Source organism: Mastomys coucha, unplaced genomic scaffold (assembly GCF_008632895.1).
Source record: "Mastomys coucha isolate ucsf_1 unplaced genomic scaffold, UCSF_Mcou_1 pScaffold5, whole genome shotgun sequence".
Taxonomy (NCBI): Eukaryota; Metazoa; Chordata; class Mammalia; order Rodentia; family Muridae; genus Mastomys; species Mastomys coucha.
This window is the reverse complement of record NW_022196911.1, coordinates 11,288,467-11,297,181: the sequence shown is the minus strand read 5'-3', so window position 1 is coordinate 11,297,181 and position 8,715 is coordinate 11,288,467. Positions and strand designations below refer to the sequence as shown.

Below are 8,715 nucleotides of genomic sequence, written 5' to 3'. Positions count from 1 at the left end.
CAAAACAGAAAGCATTGGCCCAAACTTCCCCATGTGACTGACGCAATACGATTGGAGTGTCTAAAAGCAAGAAATGGGCTGTAAATGAAGCTTCCTCTCTCTGCTTCTAGCAAACCGGAAATGCCCTACCTCTCACAGAAATAAATACAGCCCTGTTCCTGGTGGTTGGGGGGAGTACTTGGCAAAGACCCAGAAGGAGAGGTGAGGGAAGAGAAGTGTTTCTGTCAGGTTTCAGTCAAGCACACAGGGTCGGGAAGTTGTATTCTTTCCCAGTGTCCCAAGACATTCCACAAGAGACCACACAGTGGCTAGTTTGAACTTAAGCTTGATTGGATTAATAATGAGAAGTCACTAGAACAGGTCTCAAGTGGACAAAAGATGCTGGATCACCTGCTCCAGCATCCCTGCCTAGTCTCATCCACACCTCGCTTTTTTTTTTTTTTACAGTAAATTTACTAGTTTTGAAATTTTTCATTTGTATCCATTTTGAGATAGGGCCCTGAAAAGCAACATCCATTTTAAGTCTCTCCCGTAATCGAGAATGTTAACAGCCAATTTTCTCAAATGCTGACAACACTCAGCCTGTCTTTGGGACAAAAATAGTCATCTCTGCTTCTAATCAAAGCCCTCACTCACGGTTTATATACACCCATTTTGTTTTATTGTATTTTTGAGAGTTCCGTAGTGTTGGCCTCACCAGCTCGACACGTTTTCCCTTGAGCACACAAGTAATGATTCTTAGAAGGTAACAGCTGTGGGCCGACAGAGCCAGTATATTTCTGTGGAAGCTGCAGTTGTTTGGAAGGTCAGCCATCAAATGGGGCTCATTTTTCACTGGAGACAAAGGCGGTGTGAAGGTCTTTTCAATTTGTATGAAATCGGACTGCTTTTGTAGGGGCAAAACACAAGCTGAAACCCAGTCTTCTAAAACAGAAATGTCGTAGAAGATTTATGTGTTTTAAGATCCATGAAATGTTGGTCAAGCCATTAAGGTTTTAATGAGACTTTGTAAAACAAATGAGAAGTAGAAGTTATGACGACTACTTGGGAGAGCAAAAGGATTCCTGGATTTCTGGTGGAAGGAAAATTATTAAAATTAATATTAGGTCTGAAAAGTTAAAAATGGAGGTCTTAGAGAGTATAGGAGATCGGATGATGATTATCTACACAAGTATGACCCAATTCATGTAAAAAGCTGAACATTGGGTGTGAGCCTGTAATCCCACACTCCCTGGAGAGGTAGAGACAGGAGGATCCTAGAGTTCACAGGCCAGCCAGCCTAGCTAATTAGGGAGCTCCAGGCTCAGTGAAAGATGCTGTCTTGAAAAATAAATGGCGAGCAACTGAGGAAGTCACCTGACATTACCCCTGGCCTACACACACACACACACACACACACACACACACACATCCATGTACACACTTGTACACACACACAAAAGTGTATTTACACACAGAAGATGCCATTTTTTTTAACCAAGAAAAATCAAGGAACTTGACTTTCTCCATTAACAGTAGAAAGTCCCAAAGCAATGAGCTCATGATGCAGTCAATGATTGGTTGTGAAGGCTCCTGCTTGTAAGAGAGGATTCAGTTGGCTTGCTTGCCTCCCTCTCTCCTGCCATGTGTATGTGTGTGTATGTGTATGTATGTATGTATATAAGTATATATGTGTGTGTGTATGTGCCATACGTACGTGTGTGTATATTCATATGTATGTATAACTCCCAAGATGGCAACATTCACTATCTTGTATGATTCAATTCAGAGTTTTCCCTGAAAGTTCAAAAATCATGACACATACATGTGCAGTTTTCAAAAAATGTTAGTTTATATTACAAATATTGGCCATCTTCCTTTGCGTTGACTACTTTTGCCATTATATTTTGGAGTTTTCTATTTTAACTGACACAAAACTTCTTTTTATCGTCTGCGTACACTGTGGTAGTGACATACTGGCCCAGCTGAAGGGTTCTTTGGTGGTCCTTGTTAACCGTTTCCTTGCTCTCCTCCCTCATCTGTCTGCCTAAGTCAACCAGTGAGGTACTGTACCATTGAGTCCAGAATTATACAGTAAAAGAATCCTAGAGAATTTTTACCCAGTGCCTCACACACAGTGTGATGAGAGACTCTCCTCTGCTGCATAGCTCAACAGTTCACTACTCTGTGGTTGAGTGTTCTCTAACGTGAACAGAACCGCTCATACACAAGAGGATGCATAAGTTGTCTTATGTTCCTGTGTTTAATAATAATGCTGGCACTGAACACATGTCCTGTGTGACAAATATATTTTTAACAAGTGGCTGGATGGAATGTTTGAAGTTTATCTTCTTAAAAATTGCTCATGCTTCCTAAAACTGTCATTTTTGCTTTCCCACAAGCATATATGGCATTGCCACTTTCTCCATATTGTCACCAAGACTGAGTATGATTACTTTTTTAAAAAATGTATTTGTATATGTATGTGTATTTGTATGTGTGTGTGTGTTTGTATATGTTTGTGTATTTGTGTTTGTGTATATTTGTATTTGTTTGTGTATATGTGTGTGTATGTATGTATGTGTGTGTTTGTGTGTGTGTGTCTCTGTGTGTATGTGTGTATATGTTTGTGTGTACTTGTATGTGTTTGTGTGGTTGTATGTGTATGTGTGTGTATGTGTTTATGTGTCTGTGTGTGCTTGTGCATGTGTGTGTGTCTGTGTATATATATGTGTATATTTGTGTGCATTTGTATGTGTTTGTGTGGGTGTGGGTGTATGTATGTGTATGTGTGTTTGTGATATGTGTCTGTGTGTATGTCAGTGTGTGTATATATGTGTATGTTTGTGTGTATTTGATGTGTTTGTATGGGTGTATGTGTCTGTATGCATGTATGTATGTTTGCATGTGTGTGTGTGTGTGTGTGTGTGTATGTGTAAGCTGTCATATGTGTGGATGAACTTGTGGCAATCAGAAGACTACATCAAGCACCCATCCCTGCCTTCTGACTTGTTTGAGACAGGTTCTCTTGGTATTGGATATTGTGCCATCTACTCAAAGCTGTCTGAGCTGTGAGCTTCTGGGGGATTCTCTTACCTTGTATTCACCACACAAGTGCTGAGATTACAGACATGTTGCCCTTTGTGTGACTTTTACATGAGTTCTAGAAATCCCAACTTGAGTCATGAGGCTTACACAGCAAGCACTTGTACCTACTGAACTATGCCTCCCTTCTGCGATTACTCCTTACAAACCTTAGCCATTCTGATAGATATGCACATATCTCATTGTGGAGATGGTGTCACTTGCATAGTAAGACATCATACAGAGCAGCATGACATCTCAGTATGTATGGCATGCTCCATGCCAATCAGAACATGTTGGTCGACAGTGATTTCCATATCTGCTACATATTTTTTGTCTACTTATTCAATTAACTTTGAGAAATAACTATTGAAACTTGTTTTTGCTCTAATTGTGGATTTACAGTTTTTCTTGTAGTTATTTTATTTTTCCAATGATGTGTTTTGAGGCTTGAGTTTGAAGGCATAAGAATTTATCATTTTAAGTCCTTTTGACTGGATGTCCCCTTTGTGAATATCTTTTGCTTAGCTTGGGATGCTTTTTGGGTACAGTTTCAGTTGGACTGAGTTGAAGTTGCTGATTCTGCAACACAGGGATCAAATCTAGGACCAAGTGTATGCTAGGCCAACACACTAGGCAAGCCTCATGTACACACTAGGTGAGCTCCTTGTACATACTATGTAAGTGCCAGTCTCCACCTTTTGTGGAGATGATGGCCTGTTAACATTTAATTCTTCAAGCTATAACCCAAGAGAATTGGGTCCTATTTGTCATCTTCCATTCATTTCCTATTGTCACATTTTTATCTTCTATCTATCTATCTATCTATCTATCTATCTATCTATCCATCTATACCTCTCTATCTGTCTCTTTCTCTTTTGCTTTTTAAAAACTAAAATTATTTATTATTTTATTCCAAAGATTGCTTTAGGGGCTACATTAATTATCCCCCCCTTTTTTTTAACCATCTACAATCAAATAATACACTACTTCACAGATAAAGTGAAAAAAAAAAAACAAACCCAAAACTCAAAAATAATAAACCTCTAGTTCTTCATCTTGGGTTTTTTATTTTTTTGCCAGTTTTAAGTATATGCTTTTATTTCTCATGCTGCAGATTCTGTTACATTATCACTTAACTATTTTAGTAAAAACCCTTGTACATCCAGCTGTGCTGTCTCTCCTGTTCCTTATTCCTTCATGTGAACCCAGATTCCCCTCACTGTCCTTCACTTTCCTCCAAGACAGCTTTCTCCCACATTATTTTGTGGAACGGATCTAAATTTTATCTGGCTTTAAATATCTTTACTTCACCTTCTTATATTTGTTCTAAGTTCTTTTTGTTTGCTTGTTTATTTGTTTGTTTTCTTGGGATTAGGCCTCTTTGTAGCCCAGGATAGCCTTGACATTCACTGTCTACAAGCTGTGCCTTTGTGAGTCCTGAGAAATACCAAGTAGTGTTTTCTATATAACATAGTATTTCCATCTCATTCAACAAAGCAGTAGGAATTCTCAGCTGGGTGAAATGTCCATTGTTATCTAAGCACCTGACATTGAAAGAGAGGTGATAACCAGCAAGAGCTTATAATAAATAACCATTTGCATAATGAACAAATAGAATGTATATTATTAGCCAATACAGCTATACCAAATACAGCAGGACCTTTACTGTTTGGTTCATTAAATAGCTATATGAGAGACCAAAAAAGTCTATTAACCTTCCCTGATGCTAATGAAAATCCAGAGAAGTAATTATTTTTGTGTTTAAACAGCAACAACACAAATTCAGCCAAGGCTCTTGTCAAATATAAACATTATCCCATGTATGGTGCACAGTAAAAATGACCAACACCTACAAATTAGACTTAAAGAAGCAACTTAGAGGCCCAGAACCTCAGAACTCCACAGCAGTGGGCATTCATAGAAAGGTATGGATACATGCTTCCAGCCAGCTGAAGCTTGGACACACACTTCCAGCCAACAGAAACACACCTCACTTTATATGGCTGCTCTGCACCCCAAAAGTCAAGTGTACATAGCATTGCTCTCAAGTAAGCCAATCTCACATCTCCCAGGAATCTTGCTCCTTATGGATGTATTACCTGAGCCCTCGGCGAAACAAAGGGTGCTGTGAATAAGTGCCCTCTGGGTGTGCTCTGTATGTATGTTTACATCTTCAAGTATTCTGTTTCCTTACAATGGGAACACCCCACTGTGCAATGCCAACTGAACAGTATGGATTATTTATTCTGTGAATTGTTTATAAAAGGGATGGGTGAGAGTCCAGCTTTGTTTTCAACTGTGCTGGGTCTGAGAAGGATGAGAGATGAACAGCTATGTTGATTAATTAACTTAATGAAAACTTGAGAAAACGGTGGGTTTTAAACTTACTTAACTCAGCACGTGGAAAGTGGAGTATCACTTCTTCGCTGTCTTCAAAAACACACCTTGCGAGGAAAAGACTTTTTCTTTTTCTAGGTTGCTCAGAGCACTTTATTGAGGGCCCGGGCTCCGACATCTGCACAGCAACAACTGAATCTCAGGGAAGGCTCGCTTCTCCACCAGCTTCACTTTGTATTTTGCTTGAACTTGGCTCATTCCGGGGCTCAGTCTTATTTCTCTTCTGGAAGCTCTTGGACCTGACTTGGAGGATTTTCCCTGTCCAATCGCATTAGTGCAGCAGGAGGCCTGTTATTGAACAGGGAAAAAGGAGGTGGAGCAAAGAGTTGCAGAGACAGAGAGCATCTGAGAGGAGAGAGGAGCAAGGCCAAGATGGAGGCCAACGTGAATCAGCGTGGCTTTAACTAGCCACAGGTAGCAATATCATAAGGTTAAAATAATTGGGATAAAGTTTTTATCATTATCAATTGGCTCTGAAATTATTGTATTGGCATCTTGTAAATTGAGAATTTCTGGATACATAAACCTGATTGGTTAATTACAAGCTTCAAGAGTTTTGATTCACTTGGTTACTGGAATCTGGGACCACCAATTACAGGATTTTATGGTGGAGAGGGAACTAGCGGCTCCAGGGACAAGAGAGCCAGAGTTGGGAACACAGCATTACAACGTTGTGGGGGGCTAGCTGGAGAGAGTTGCCAGACGCCCGCCAGGGAGTTGGCGGGCTGAAAGAAGCAGGAACATGAAGACTTGACAGGTTCTTTTTTAATATTTCCTGAAACAGATAATGTTACCTTCTGGCCTCAGTGTCCTGAGTGAGCCAGGAAGCTCACAGATGAGCTTCACATCAATGTCAAGGGCCTGGTCCTTGAGCTATCCCAGCCTTCGGGGCTTGTCAGCCTCTACCAGTCGCCATAATGCACAGCTGCTGCCTCTGGCATACCAGTTCTACCAGCCTCTGGGCCACCTGGGCCTTGATCCCATGCAGCCTGAAGAGTTCTTGGTGCTGAAGCTGGGCGCTGTACCCGCAGCTTGCGAGAAGCCTTCTCCCACAGCCCTCCGCCCTCTTCTCCATCCTCTTCTCAGGACCAGCAGCACCAGTGGATGAGGTCTCAGAGGCCCCATCATCAGCCTCTGGCTGCTGAGCACAGCCTGGCTCATCTTCATCCTCACCATCATATTCCTCCAGCAGGTCCTCACGTATCTCTCGAAACGCGGACTCCTAGTTGGCAGCTTGCTCTGTGGTGGGTAGGGCCAGCTGTTGCTCCTGCTTTTCTGCTTCTTGTGCTGCAGCTCCACCTCATAGGTCTCTTGAAGTAGGGCCTGGTCGTCTTCAAAGGCTGAGTTGTAGGAGGCTCCCGCAGGAATCACCTCCACTGCAGGGACCTGGGGAAGGGTTGTTGTGGAGTCATGGTGGCCGCCTCACACCTTTCTTCTTGGTCTGCTCCAGAAAAATTGCATCCTGACCAATCAAAAGCTTGTCCAGAAAGTTGTTTGGGTTCCAGAGACCATAGAAGGGCCACTCAATGATATACTGGGGCCCTGGTTTTGGTGCAGGAGGGCTAAGATGCCGAGCCTGTGCCTTGCGCACATCCCTGGGCAGCTGGCCCTGCTTTGCCAGTTTCTCCCATAGCGCCTCCTTTCGCCTGAGCTTCTTGGCATTAGGGACCTGGTGTGCGAGGATGTCTTTGGGAACGGGGATCTTAGAATGATTCTCAAAGGCAAGGTCAACCCGTAGGAGTTTCTGGAGACCGCTGTGACTTCTTCTGGACCCAGGTCCTCCTCTGCTTGGTTCTTTTCTCTTGAAACCATTGTCTACGAAGAAGAGCTTTTCGTTTAGGGCCTCTGCCAACAAGCCACCAGTTGTGCACTCTAGCCCCAGTGGTTTCTCAGCGAGCTGTCTCCAGTCAAGCTTTTTGTTTCTGGGGCCCTGCTGCTATGCTTCTCACCGCCCGTGTCACTCCCTGCAGCCACCTTCTTAAAGGAAGAACTTAGTTGCTCAAACTCCAATATCCGGTTTGGAACGTGGGCAACTCAAGTGACATGTTCACTGACATTTATTACTATTATTATTATTATTATTATTATTATTATTATTATTATTATTGTAAAGCAAAAGAGGGGTATTTCAAGTCTGTGAAATCAACTAGGACTGTGGGCAAAGAACACTATTTCAAGTCTGTGAAATCAACTAGGACTGTGGGCAAAGAACACAATTGTGAGACAATGACTTGAAGAAAGCCACCTAAGGATATAGGGGGTATCTGAGAGTGTCATACCCTGAGACTTACCTGAGACTTACCATGTACTAATACAGCAGGTAAGCCATTAAAGAAGCTGTTATTTAGAATGAGGTATAAGGGGTGTCTCCTGAGTGTCCCTGACCTACCATGTACTAATGTACAGCAGGTAAACTATTAATGTAACTGTATGTTAGAATAACATGTAGCATGTGTCATGTGTGCAGTGTAAAAATTAGAAGGAGAAAAACTGAAACTGAATCTACTTTAACCAAATGTGATGGCTCATGGCCATAAATACAACACTGGGAAGCTGAGACAGGAGGAGTCCTATGCATTGGAGGCCAACATGGGCTTACATAGTGAGTTCAAGGGCAACCTTGCCTACACAATGAGATCCTCTCTCAAAAACAACAATGAAACAAGTTTAAATTCCTTTCTGAGGAATTCCTTATAACAGTGCCCTTATATAACAATGGACATTTTACCTAGCCGAGAATTCCTACTGTTTTGGAAATACTGTCAAAAAAAAAAAAAAAAAAAAAAAAAAAAAAAAAAAAAAAACTACCTGGAATTTCTCAGGGCTCACAAAGGTACAACTTGTAGACAGTGAATGCCAAGGCTAGCCTGGGCTACAAAGAGACCTAGTCTCAAAAAAATAAACAAACAAAGAACTTAAAACACATATAAGAATTCCTTAAACAAATATAAAGAATTTCTTAAATTCCCTTCTGAGAAAGCCATGGGAAGAATAATTAATAGGAAAGGAGAAAGACCCCACTTGATCCTTCCCAAGTCACCTCCAGCTTGATTTACACTGTCTACCACTCATAGACCTAAGAGTCCCTGAGTTATTAGTTCAAACCAGTGATGACATGAACTTTTATTTACTTGTTGATACAAAATAAATTAGCTGAGCATGTATTATTCACCAAGAAGTGGTAGGTGTGAGTAGGAATATGATGGAGGAAACCATACACATCCCTCTCTTCTTTTACTTCTTTTATATATA

General features: G+C 41.4%; 1 pseudogene; it reads right to left on the bottom strand.

The window, feature by feature from the left end:
- Nucleotides 1-5,495: 5,495 nt before the first annotated feature.
- LOC116077271 overlaps nt 5,496-8,715 on the bottom strand; it is an 8,161-nt pseudogene continuing 4,941 nt past the window's right edge.